The sequence below is a fragment of the Meriones unguiculatus genome, chromosome X, assembly GCF_030254825.1.
Source record: "Meriones unguiculatus strain TT.TT164.6M chromosome X, Bangor_MerUng_6.1, whole genome shotgun sequence".
Classification (NCBI taxonomy): domain Eukaryota; kingdom Metazoa; phylum Chordata; class Mammalia; order Rodentia; family Muridae; genus Meriones; species Meriones unguiculatus.
In genome coordinates this window covers 32,508,407-32,520,753 of record NC_083369.1, presented here as the reverse complement: position 1 = coordinate 32,520,753, position 12,347 = coordinate 32,508,407, and the positions used below count along the sequence as shown (strand labels likewise).

Below are 12,347 nucleotides of genomic sequence, written 5' to 3'. Positions count from 1 at the left end.
CTTGGGGACTGCTGTCCTCCCTTGCCCAGGCTTGGTCTCATTATACTTCAGACAGCATGTGGCGAGAGTGCTGAGGAAAAAAAGCCAGCTGACGCGTGGGATTGCCAAGCAACAGCTTATGAAACGAATTCAAACCATGGCAACCAAACACTGCAGACCCAGCAATAGTTTCATTTCATTTACAAGAGTGAGAAGAGGGCTTTATCAACAACAGATGAGATAAATGAGATGACTACTGGCTCCGCAAGCACAGGGAATTGTCATCATCACCACTGCCACCATTATTTTTCAGCACACAATACCAAATTATCTATGCAAATTATTTGAATTAAGCTCCACACTGTGGTAGGGAAACTATAATGTACCCACATTCTTGAGAGGGGGAGTACCCACTACCCTAAATCTCACCTAATTACTCCTTATTTAATAGAGGTATTCATTCATAAGAGGGAAAGGAATAACACATGAATATGCCCGATTTAAAAATCAGTTTCTGTAGAAAGCACTTTTTAATTCATTCTTCACAATAATGCTGTTTTCTGGGGTTTTTTTATGCCATAAGCAAGAAAAGTAGGATGTAGAGATTGCAAATGTGTTTTCATAGGGTACACAGCTAATAAAACACAGACTGTGTTTCCCTCCTGCTAAAATGTCTTTATGTATCAGAACAATCTGATAATCACCACACTCCATCTCCCTCTCCCTCTCCCTTAAAAATTGTACTCACAAGACACCATTCAGTGCATTGTTGTTCACTTGTTGTTCAGAGGGACTCATTTTGCCCTGGTGTGTATCATGAAGTCCATGATAGATGGTGCTCCTAGATCTTTTTTATTTTTTTTATTTTTTTATTTTTGTCTCTAGCAGTCATGAGATATGTCCCTGAAATTCAGAGTGTTGCTAAGTTAGGAGTCACAAAGTGTCAGTCATGCTAGGAGGAGAGATTGTGCATCATTGAGTTATTATTAATTTTAATCTGTCTTGATTTCTGTGCCCCAACATTCAATTTTGACATGTTTCTTTGCTCAATGCATTGACCAGGCTCTCTTTCACCAAAATGGAGGAACAGTGGACAGCTGACCTTATCACAAGTGTTTCTGACTCCAGGTATGTTGAGGCATTCTGCTAATTACTGATCTAGACATTGTGCTTTTCTTAAGGAAAACTCATGGCTATTCCAGCAATGGGGACAATAGAATCTTTATTTGAAAGTCACCATCAAGGAAGTGGTGTGGTTTTTGTTTGTTTATTTTGTTTTGTTTCTCTCAGAGGCCCTAAATTGTTTTGCTGAGGACTCTAGAGAAACTCTTTAAAACACAACATATGCCTCAGGCTCCCAACGGTTTCTACACCATCACTGATGTTAGCTTTTCTTGAACACCACAGATTACCTTTATTCTCTCAATCCCAAGGCCCAGACGAAAAGATAACTAAGCAGAAATTAGGGACCCCAGGACACGCTATTGTGGTGCATGATGAAAATGAATTAAAAACCAATCTGGAGAAAAAAAAAAGAAGAGGATGAAGAGGGAGGGAGGGAAGGAGAGATGGAGGGGGGAGAGGAGTCTCTTTAATGCTTCAGTGGAGTCTGAAATGCTGATTGAAGCCCCTTAGCCTTGAATGTCATAAGTATTCTTGTCTCCCTATAAGCTGTCTGTTCTGTATAAGATCCTTGTCTTGTCTGAGATGGCTGCAAGACCCTTTTGCAGGCCACATATACTTTTATGCTTTTCTAGAGGACCTTATTTCTTTGAATTCAAAAGACCTAAAATCCTATAATTGAAAAAAAAAACCCCTTGCAGTTCTATTTTCTAATTTTTCTTTTGTGACTCTAAACTTGGGATCTCTGACTAATTTGATTTCTGTTGAAATATGATGACCCAGGAGCCTTAGACCTTCTGTGACTGCAGCATGGCCAGAAGTATAAGGACAAGCTGGAGGTAGAGGTGGCAAACAAAGGTTAATAATTCACAATATCACACTTTTCTAAGATGAAAGAGAACTTAATTTCCATACAGAGGTAAGAATTCAAGAAACACCAAGGCAGCCAGTGACAGTGGCACAACCAATAGTCTGAGTACTTGGGAGGCTGAAACAGGAGGTTAGCTTGGGATACCTTGCAAGACCCTGTCTCCAAAAACAGGAAGGGGAAAGGAATAGGGAGGTCCTTAGAGTTGGTTTCTGATTCTTCTCTTATTTCTCCTCTGAAATGAAGCTCCATGTAGAAATAGAGAATTCTAGTCTTGGTTTTACAGATGTTGCACACTAGCCATTCTGATCCAAAAGGAAGTATCTTGTACATGCCTTATATACATTCTCTCATTTAAATCTACAGAACAGTAAGACTATACTTGGAAATATTAGAAGAGATAAAAATTACAAAAAGAATTTGCTCAGGGTACATAACTAAGAACTTTGACGTGAACTATATTTTCTACCCGTCCCTATACAAATAGTCAACATGATATACAGCATTTTCTTAACCTTACCTCCTAACAGGATTTTGAAAGGACACTAGACAGACTTGCCCAGTCCCAAAATCAGAGTGTGTAAGCTGTACTAGAATCTGATATATAAGATGTCTTTGTGGGCTGAGCCCTGGGTCCAATTATCTATTACATTAACATAGAACAAGCATAAGAGGAGCTACATGTTATTGACACTGACTATCACTTATCACTCACTACGCCATCTTTCCTTCCATATGCAAGGATACACAGAACAGGTACCACAACTGCCTCAAGAAAGTTACCCTTTGAAAGGTGCCCTTTTGGGGTGACACCTGGAATGTGTAGCACTTGTCTTGGGTCCCCCACTCCAAGCTGTTTGTGTCTCAATCCCCAGAACCTTTTACTTCCCATGGCAAAATGAATGTGAAGATGTTGTTAAGGTTACAGGATTTGAGATGGAAAAATTACCCTGACTCTCCTGGGTGGACCCAGTCTAACCACCATGAATTCATAAAGCTGGGGTACCTTTCACAGTGCGAGTAGAGAGAGATGCGACCCCAGAAGCACTCAGCTCATTGTTCTGGTTTTGAATTTGGAGATGGAGTCACAAGTTAAGGAATAAGGTGGCGTCTAGAAGCTGGGAATGTCCCCCAGTTTGTTGACAAGGAAATAGGTTTCTGGTCTTTAATCCCAAAAATGCTGAATTCTGCCAAACAAGCAAGCAGGAACTTGATTCCTAGCATCTCACAAGGGATCATGGCCCTGCCAACACCTGCGTTTTAACCCAAGGTTACCTTTCTGACTTGATGAACTCTAAGACAATGAAGTCTCTGGGTTTGGGGTAACTGAGAACAGTTTGGTTAAATAGATTTTGTTTGGCTTAAGACAGGGTATCATAGTTCAGGTGGCCCTTAGATTCATAGTCCTCTGACTCAGCTGCCCAGATTCTGGCGTTAGAAGCACACGCTTGGGATAATTTGTTAAAGCAGAAATACAAAAGTAATATGGCACTTTACATGGCCTCTAAACAATAACGGTGGTCCAATGTGCCTAACCGTCTGTACAAACCATGTAGCCTACAATGCTTGCTTTCTTCTGGGAGCCTTGAATTTGGTATGTGATAGGCAGTGACTGTTTAGTAAGCAGTCCCAGGAACAACCTTGGGCTCTAGGTAAGCTTTCTTGGGTAAAATATATCACCTAGGCAGTGTGCATTTCATTCCTAAGAAGAGAATACATAAGGAAGCCTTTGCATGGATTTCTCCAGACCTAAGTATTTTCCCCCATTGGTCTTATTAGATATACTTTTGCTACAGCGAACCTTAGTCGTGAGTGCAATGATATACTGAGTCCCTTCTAGCAAACACACTGAGTATGTGGGCTGTCTTGAGTCCCATAAAGTAATGAAATCACAGGCCACATTACAAGTGACGAGTAACTTCCAAATTTGTCACAGTATATAATATCTGAAGGAGATTTTATGTCTATGTCTCACTTGGGGTGACAGAGACATGGAGCACAAGCATGATTGGCTTCCTTATTGCTAAGCCCTAGTGATTCGCCCCCTCCCCCAACCCAGAACAGAAACAGGGTGCAAACAGGAAGTGTCATGTTTCACCAAAGCAGAAGCATACTAGCTCCCTCTAGTGGTCATTCAAAAGTCATAGACAGATCTAGAGATCGATACTTGCTCAAATGTCAAGGCTGCCTGCTCAGCCATCCCTCTGGATATGAAGTTCAATGCCAATAGGATTTCATATGAAGCAATAGCAATGTTTTATCTCTTCCTCCTGGAAATATGCCCTGAGTGGAGAACTGGACCTAGAAAACATCTGGCTGCACAGAAGAATCAGAATGGAGACATGAATGTGGAGGAGAGCCCTCTCCTAATGGAGAGGGATTCAGAAGCCCCAGAGAAAACTGTAGATTATAAGAGTGGAGCTGCCTCTGATTTCTTTTATTTAGCAAGGCACCTCAAAACGGCATCCCTTAGGCTTCTCTTGATATCAGGGGCCTGAAATGTCAATAAAAAGTTACAAGTTCAAGGCAGTGGCCAGTTTTGTTTGTTTTTAGAGCACTGAGCTAGTTGCCATGCAATATTGTGGTAAATTAATCACCATGAACCATCCTCCAGTGAAGACACTAGTCAAAAAAAATACTCTCTCATTTATTAATATCTTGTCTCCCCAGAAAATCACATGTAATCTGACCAAAAATTAGATTGCTCTAATTCCCAGGTGTGTCTGAGCCATATCTAGAATCTACTGCCGGAGGAACAGGACCTGGGAAAGGAAGACGGGCCTCTGACATACTTGTTTCTCGGCACAGAGACAGAACATCACCATGCCCTGCATACCCAACCTTTTCTGAATAGTCTCTGTAAATTTTCAGAAACCCTTTCATTAAGAGTCTTGCCTCCCACATCCCTCTGATGGAAATCCAGGTTTGGCCTAGGCTAAAAGGCTACAACCTAGTAGGCTCGACTGATCAGCTGCTTTTCACTGAAACTGAATCATGAGAGAAACAAATAAGAACAACCGGCTGGCGGAAGCCCCACACCCATTGATGGAATAGATCGCGGCCAAGAGATAAGAACCTTTAAAAAATAAAATTGAACATTTCATTCTTTTCTTGTATGTTTGAGTGTTTTCCTTCCTTAAGTAGCAAGGTAGACAGACAGAAAGGCAGACAGGCAGATGACAGAGATGATAAGTGTGTGTGTCTGTGTGCTGGAGTGCGTACGTGCATGTGCACACGTACACATAATACCTATTAGGGAGCTCAAAGAAACTGCAGCTGCCTAGGAAATTGGTTTGGAGGCTAAGCAGGAGAGACACGTGATCACTCCTCTTCTCCACATGGACACTGCTGTGGCTGAGTTCAGAACTATGCCCCTAGGACATCCACAACATCTGCTTGTGAAAACTAATCCTTGGGAGTGGAGAGATGCCTAAAAAGTTAAGAGATTGTGTTTTTTCTTGCAAAGGATCTGGGTTCAATTCCCAGGACCCACGTGGTGGCTCACAACTGTCCAAAATTCAAGTTCCAGAGGGGAATCCAATGCCTTCTTCTGATCTCCATGGGCAACAGACATGCACATCCTACCCCCCACACACACACACACAGAGAAAGAGAAACAGAAACACCAGTTTTACTTCTTTTAATAGCAAGATGTGTGTGTGTGCGTGTGTGTGTGTGTGTGTATGTGTAAAATTAAGAAGTCTAACAAATAAAGGATGCCGTTACACTGAGAGAACCATGGGTTACTATTTTTCTTTGGCACAGTCATGGCTAGGGATCACAAGCATCTTCGATCAAAGATGACAGTGACGTAAAGAACTGTGACCCTCATCCAGCTACCTACATATATTTTTATTTCCTTATAGCCTCAGTTTTCCAAGTCCCAATTCATCCAACCCTCTAAGGTCCAAACTTCTAGGAAGCTTGAGTCTTTGCTTATGAGGACGTGTTGCTCGTGACTTGTGCTTCACCAACCACACGGTGGCGAGAGAGATTATCACATTAAACCATCCTGTCTGCTGTCTCTTCCACACAGTTTTTTTATTAAACAGAATATTTACTGCGAACTCGCTGTGTGCCAGGCACTGCTCTGAAGGCTTAAACACATATGTCATTCAATGATCACAGCAGTCACATGGATTAGCCACTTTTTCATATATGAGCAAACCAAGATAATCAGATACCTGTGTAGTTTTGCTATTGCCTATATTTAGCACTGCATACATATTTACATCAGCCTCACCACACACGTATGAATACTGTACTATTACTGTATGCAACTGATCTATCATCATTTGGCAATAAGACTTTCTCCATCCTCATCACAATCTTATAGGACCACCATCATAAATGTGCTCTGTTGATCAAAACATTATTATATGGCACATGACTACATATTTCCCATCTGTAATTTTATTTAAAGATTTTTTTTATTATGAAAGACATGTATTCACGGTAACAATTTTCAAATGATAATAATTAGTTTTTTTAAAAAGTCTCCTTTCTTCCCTGCTTACCATCCCACCAGAACTAATAAAAGCACCTAATTCCTGACATGTTCTTTCATAAATTTTTTTACAAATATATAAGCATATTTTATACAACTTACAACACACACACTATATATATATATATACACATACATACACACACACACACACACACACATATGTATGTATATATACTATGTACTGTTCTACAGCAAGCTTCTTCTAATTAGGATAGCATCTTGATATCAGATGTGGGCTGGAGCCACACTGGCATTTGGCTCTCATTTACAGGTCTGAAGTATGACTTGGCTGTACTAACCTGTGTACAGCAAGTATGTCACCTGATGGATTACAGCCTGAGGTGACAATGAAATGTGGGAGGAAAAGAGAGCAGACTTCTTGCAGTGGCTAGAAAGTGTGATAAGATCTAAGGCAAGTCTGTTAATGGGCTTCAAGTGGGGCTGGTCTTCACCTCTGGTGTGTTAAGGCCCCTGATATATATTTTTGAGAAAGCTCAGATTTGGATACAACAGTCACAGTGCTTTTAGGACAAGGCAAATTAAGGAAACAACACCCTTCACAATAGCCACAAAAGACATAAAGTACCTTGGAGTAACCCTAACCAAGCAACTCAAAGACTTGTCTGAAAAAAATTTCAAGTCTCTGAAGAATTAGAAGAAGATATCAGAAGATGGAAAGATCTCCCTTGCTCATAGCTTGGCAGGATTAACATAGTAAAAATGGTCATCTTACCAAAAGCAATCTACAGATTCAATGCAATTCCCATCAAATTACCAACACAATTCTTTACAGACCTTGAAAGAAAAATTCTCAACTTCATATGGAATAACAAAAAAAACCAGAATCGCTAGAACAATCCTCTACAATAAAAGTTCTTCTGGAGGTATCTCCATCCCTGATCTTAAGTTGTACTATAGAGTAACATTTATAAAATCTGCATGGTACTGGCATAGAAACAGAATGGTGGATCAATGGAACCGAACAGAAGACCCAGAAATAAACCCACACACTTATGGACACTTGATCTTTGACAAAGATGCCAAAACCATACAATGGAAAAAAGACAGCATCTCCAACAAATGGTGCTGGTCCAACTGGACAACCAATCCTTTTTACACTCAGTAGGTCACAAAACAAAACAAGAAGATATGAATGTGGGAAAGGGAGGACAGGGGTGAGAGAGAGACTAAAAAGTGGAGATTAGAGTTATTAGAATACATTATAAATATATATGAAATTATCAAAGAAAAAATTCAATTTATTTTTTAAAAGGAAGAAAACCCACACATTAGATTAATTTTAAAAAACCAAAGATGGAGATATTACTTTTTACTGACTAAAATATCCAGTGATTTTTTAAAAGCCAATCCTATAAAACTTCTTTTTAATTAGCAATACCATTGTATTGTTTAGGTATACAACTACTACTCAAATGTTTAATAATTCGTGTATTTTAAAAATGAAATTTAGATGAAAATTGATGGATCTGGAAATGATTTTGTAATGATTCTGTAAATTATTAAGGTGAACTAAACTATAAGGACAGGCAGAGGATGGATCTCTGAGTTCGAAGCCAACTCATTCTACAGAGCGAGTTCCAGGACACCCAGGACTATGGAAAGGAAATCTACAACTTTGTAAGCTAAATTTTTTAATGTAAAAAAAAAAAAAAAAAAACCTCATACAATCACAGGTTGAATCCAATCGTAATATTCTTGCCCAGTTTTTCTTCTTTAGATCTCCCATACTCACACTTCACACCGAAACTAGAGGATCATGAACTGAAAACTATGACAAAATTAATTATACTTAAATATTATTTTGACAGCCAACTTCTGATTATAAATTATTCACTTCATTTTTTCAAAACAACTCCTGAGATGAAGAAGGGGCAAAAGCTGTTTTCCAATCATGTCAGCCATAGCTATTTGTAAACAGCTTTGTTTCTCTTAAAGTCAGTTTGGTGATGTGACTGTCAAGAATGAGCTTTTTATTAAGAGACTTTACAAACAAGGTTTAAATTCACTTAATCCCAGCACTCAAGACGGCAGAGGCAGGCGGATTGCTGTGGTTTTGAGGCCAGCCTAGTCTACAAAATGAGTACAGGACATCCAAGGCTACACAGAGAAACTCTGCCTCCAAAAAAAAAAAAAAAAAAGGTTTTAAATTCACAGGTGGATTCTTCTTTTATGGTTTTTGGTCCCAATTCCATCTTCATTTCTTTCTTTCTTTCTTTCTTTCTTTCTTTCTTTCTTTCTTTCTTTCATTCTTTCTTTCTTTCTTTCTTTCTTTTTCTTAGCAGAATGCCTACATTTATCTCATACAAGCCTTGAACTTGCTGTGCTAGCCCAAACTGACCTTGATGCTCCCAGGTGCTACAATTACAAAGCCACCACACCTAGCACAACTGGATTCTATTATAAAGAGTTTTTGTGATATACAACCATGCCCTGAACTCTTATCTCACTCCTTCCCACCTCCAAGGTCTCCACTGAGGACCCCAGAATCTGTCCTATTCACCATTATGGATGTCTTTCAGCTATGGCTGCTGCTGAAATGCTTCATTGCCATGATCATCATGGACCCATGCTCTGAAACTGTGAGGTCCCCAATAAGCTCCTCCTTCCATAAGTTGCCTTGGTCATGGTGTTTTCACAGCAACAGAAAAAGTAACTAAGACTGAATTCTTCCATTGACCTATGTCTTTAGCCCCACTTCTTAGACTATTTCCAGTCCTGTTGCAGGCAAAGAGCATCCCAAACATGGTGAAACCTCCACTTCTGTTTCAGGAGGCCTTTCTCCAACAACAGGTCACTTAGCTTGTAGATCAGCTTAGGAAGAATTCACTGTATCCAGTAACAAGCCTCAGTGAACTCTAAAGAATCTCACCTACAGTCACTGTGGTGACCCATCTTGCAGCTTTGGGATGGAGAAGGGCACTTTAGACACAGAAAATGTTTTTTATTGACAGAAAGGGAGCTGTACATGTTTTAGTATTTGAGATTTATTATTGGTGCTTCTGTGAGGCTTGAGACTGGTAGAACTAGGAGCTGTGCGTAATCATACTGGCTGTGTAATGCAGGTAGTTTCTCATTCTTCTTAGATCAGTCCAGGAAAGTTCCTTCTTATGTGCAGCCCCCATTTTTTCATTAATTATTTATTACAATTATTTCACTTTGTATCCTGGCTGTGGCCATCTCCCTCTTCTCCTCCCAACCCCTCCCTCCCTCTCCTCCTATGTCCCTCTCCTACTCCGCTGATAAGGGACGTCCTCCTCCTGTTCTATCTGACCCTAGCCTATTTGGTCTCATCAGGACTGGCTACATTTTCTTCCTCTGTGGCCTGGCAAGGCTGCAACCCCTCAGGGGGAGGTGATCAGAGAGCCTGCCACTGTGTTCATGTAAGAGATAGACCCTGCTCCCCTTATTAAGGAACCAACTTGGAGACTGAGTCTATGGGCTACATCTGAGCAGAAGTTTAAGGTCTCCATGCATGGTCTTTGGTTGGGCTATCAATCTCTGCAAGGCCCCCAGGGCTCTGTTTTGTTTGTTTGTTTCTTTGTTGTTCTGTTGCTCTCCCTCTGGAGCTCCTGTCCCTTCCAGATCTTTCTATTTCCCCCTCTTTTCATAAAAGTCCATGCACTCTGCCCAAAGTTTGGCTATGAGTCTCAGCCTCTGCTTCCATACTTCCATCAGTAGAGTCTTTGCAGAGGCTGTCTGAGGTAGGCTCCTGTCCAGTTCCCTGTCTTCTCCTGCTTCCGATGTCTATTGCATTTGCCCTTCTGAATGAGGATTGAGCATCTGCCCTAGGATATTCCTTGTTGTTTAGCTTCTTTAGGAGTATAGATTTTAGTATATTTATCCTATATTACATGTCTAATAACCACTTATGGGTGAGTATATACCATGTGTGTCCTTCTGCTTATGGGATACCTCACTCAGGATGACCTTTTCTAGTTCCCACCATTTGCCTGAAAATTTCATGATTTCCTTGTTTTTAATTGCTGAGTAATATTCCATTGTATAAAAGTACCACAATTTCTGTATCCATTCCTCAGCTGAGGGACATGTAGGTTGTTTCCAGGTTCTGGCTATTACGAATAAAGCTGCTACAAACATGGTTGAACAAATGCCCTTGTTGTGTACTTGAGCATATTTTGCATATATGCCTAGGAGTGGTATAGCTGGATCTTGAGGAAGCGCTATTCCTAGTTGTCTGAGAAAGTGCCAGATTGATTTCCAGAGTGGTTGTACAAGTTTACATTCCCACCAGCAATGGAGGAGGGTTCCTCTTTCTCCACATCCTCTCCAGCATGTGTTTTCATTTGAGTTTTTGATCTTAGCCCTTCTGATGGGTATAAGGTGAAATCTCAGGGTCATTTTGATTACCATCTCCCTGATGACTAAGGACTTTGATAATTTCTTTAAGTGTTTCTCTGCCATTCAATATTCCTCTATTGAGAATTCTGTTTAGCTCTGAACCCCAATCTTTAATTGATTTACTTGGCTTGGTGTTTAATGTTTTAAGTTCTTTATATATTCTGGATATTAGCCCTTTGTCAGATATAGGTTTGGTTAAGATCTTTTCCCAATCTGTAGGCTGTCATTTTGTTCTGATGACAGGGTCCTTTGCTTTACAGAAGGTTTTCAATTTCATGAGGTCCAATTTATTGATTGTTGATCTTAGAAGCTGTGCTGTTGGTATTCTGTTCAGGAAGTTATCTCCTGGGCCAATGAGTTCTAGGCTGTTCCTCACTTTTTCTTCTAACAGATTTAGAGTATCTGCTTTTATGTTGAGGTCTTTGATCCGCTTGGACTTTAGTTTTTTTCAAGGTGATAAATATCGATCTATTTGCATTTTTCTACATGTAAACATCCAGTTAGAACAGCATCATTTGTTGAAGATGCTATCTTATTTCCATTGTATTGTTTTGGCTTCTTTGTCAAAAAAACAAGTATCAATAGGTGTGTTGATTTAATTTTGGGTCTTCTATTCAATTCCATTGATCCTCCAAACTGTTTCTGTGGCAGTACCATGCAGTTTTTATTACTATTGCTGTGTAGTACACCTTGAGATCAGGGATGGAAATACCTCCAGATGAACTGTTACCGTACAGGATTTTTTTTTTTTTTTTTTTTTTTTTTTTTAGCAATTCTGGGTTTATTGTTCTTCCATATAAAATTGAGAATTGTTCTTTCAAGTTCTGGAAAGAATTGTGTTGGTACTTTGATGGGGATTGCATTGAATCTGTAGATTGCTTTTGGCATGATGGCCATTTTCACTATGTTAATCCTACCGATCCATGAGCATAGAAGACCTTTCAATCTTCTGATATTTTCTTCAATTTCTTTCTTCAGAGACTTGAAGTTTTTTTTTTTTTTTTCAAACAGGTCTTTCACTTGTTTGGTTAGAGTCACACCAAGGTACTTTGTGTTATTTGTGGCTATTGTAAAGGGTGATGTTTCCCTTATTTCTTTCTCCAGCCCTTTGTCTTTGGCATATAGGAGGGATACTGATTTTTTTGAGTTAATTTTTTATCCATCCACTTTGTTGAAGGTGTTTATCAGCTGAAGGAGTTCTCTGGTAGAATTTTTGGGGTCACTTATATATACTATCATAGCATCTGCAAATAGTGACACTTTGACTTCTTCCGTTCTGATTTGTATCCACTTGATCTCCTTTAGTTACCTCATTGCTCTAGCTAGGACTTCAAGTACTATGTTGAAGAGATAAGGAGAGAGTGGGCAGCCTTGCCTTGTCCCTGATTTCAGTGGGATTAATTTAAGTTTCTCTTCGTTTAGTTTGATGTTGGTTATAGGCTTGCTGTATATTGCCTGTACTATGTTTAGGTATGTGCCTTATATCCC

At 39.7% G+C, this 12,347-nt stretch overlaps 1 long non-coding RNA gene across 1 annotated transcript in view; it reads left to right on the top strand.

Moving 5' to 3' along the window:
- Positions 1-5,024, top strand: part of LOC132650135 (uncharacterized) — a 46,969-nt gene extending 41,945 nt beyond the window's left edge. Inside the window, exons 2-3 of the long non-coding RNA XR_009588499.1 lie at positions 1,042-1,107; positions 4,687-5,024. This is a non-coding gene — a long non-coding RNA (uncharacterized LOC132650135). The remainder of the gene's footprint in view (positions 1-1,041; positions 1,108-4,686) is intronic.
- The last annotated feature ends 7,323 nt before the right edge of the window (positions 5,025-12,347 follow it).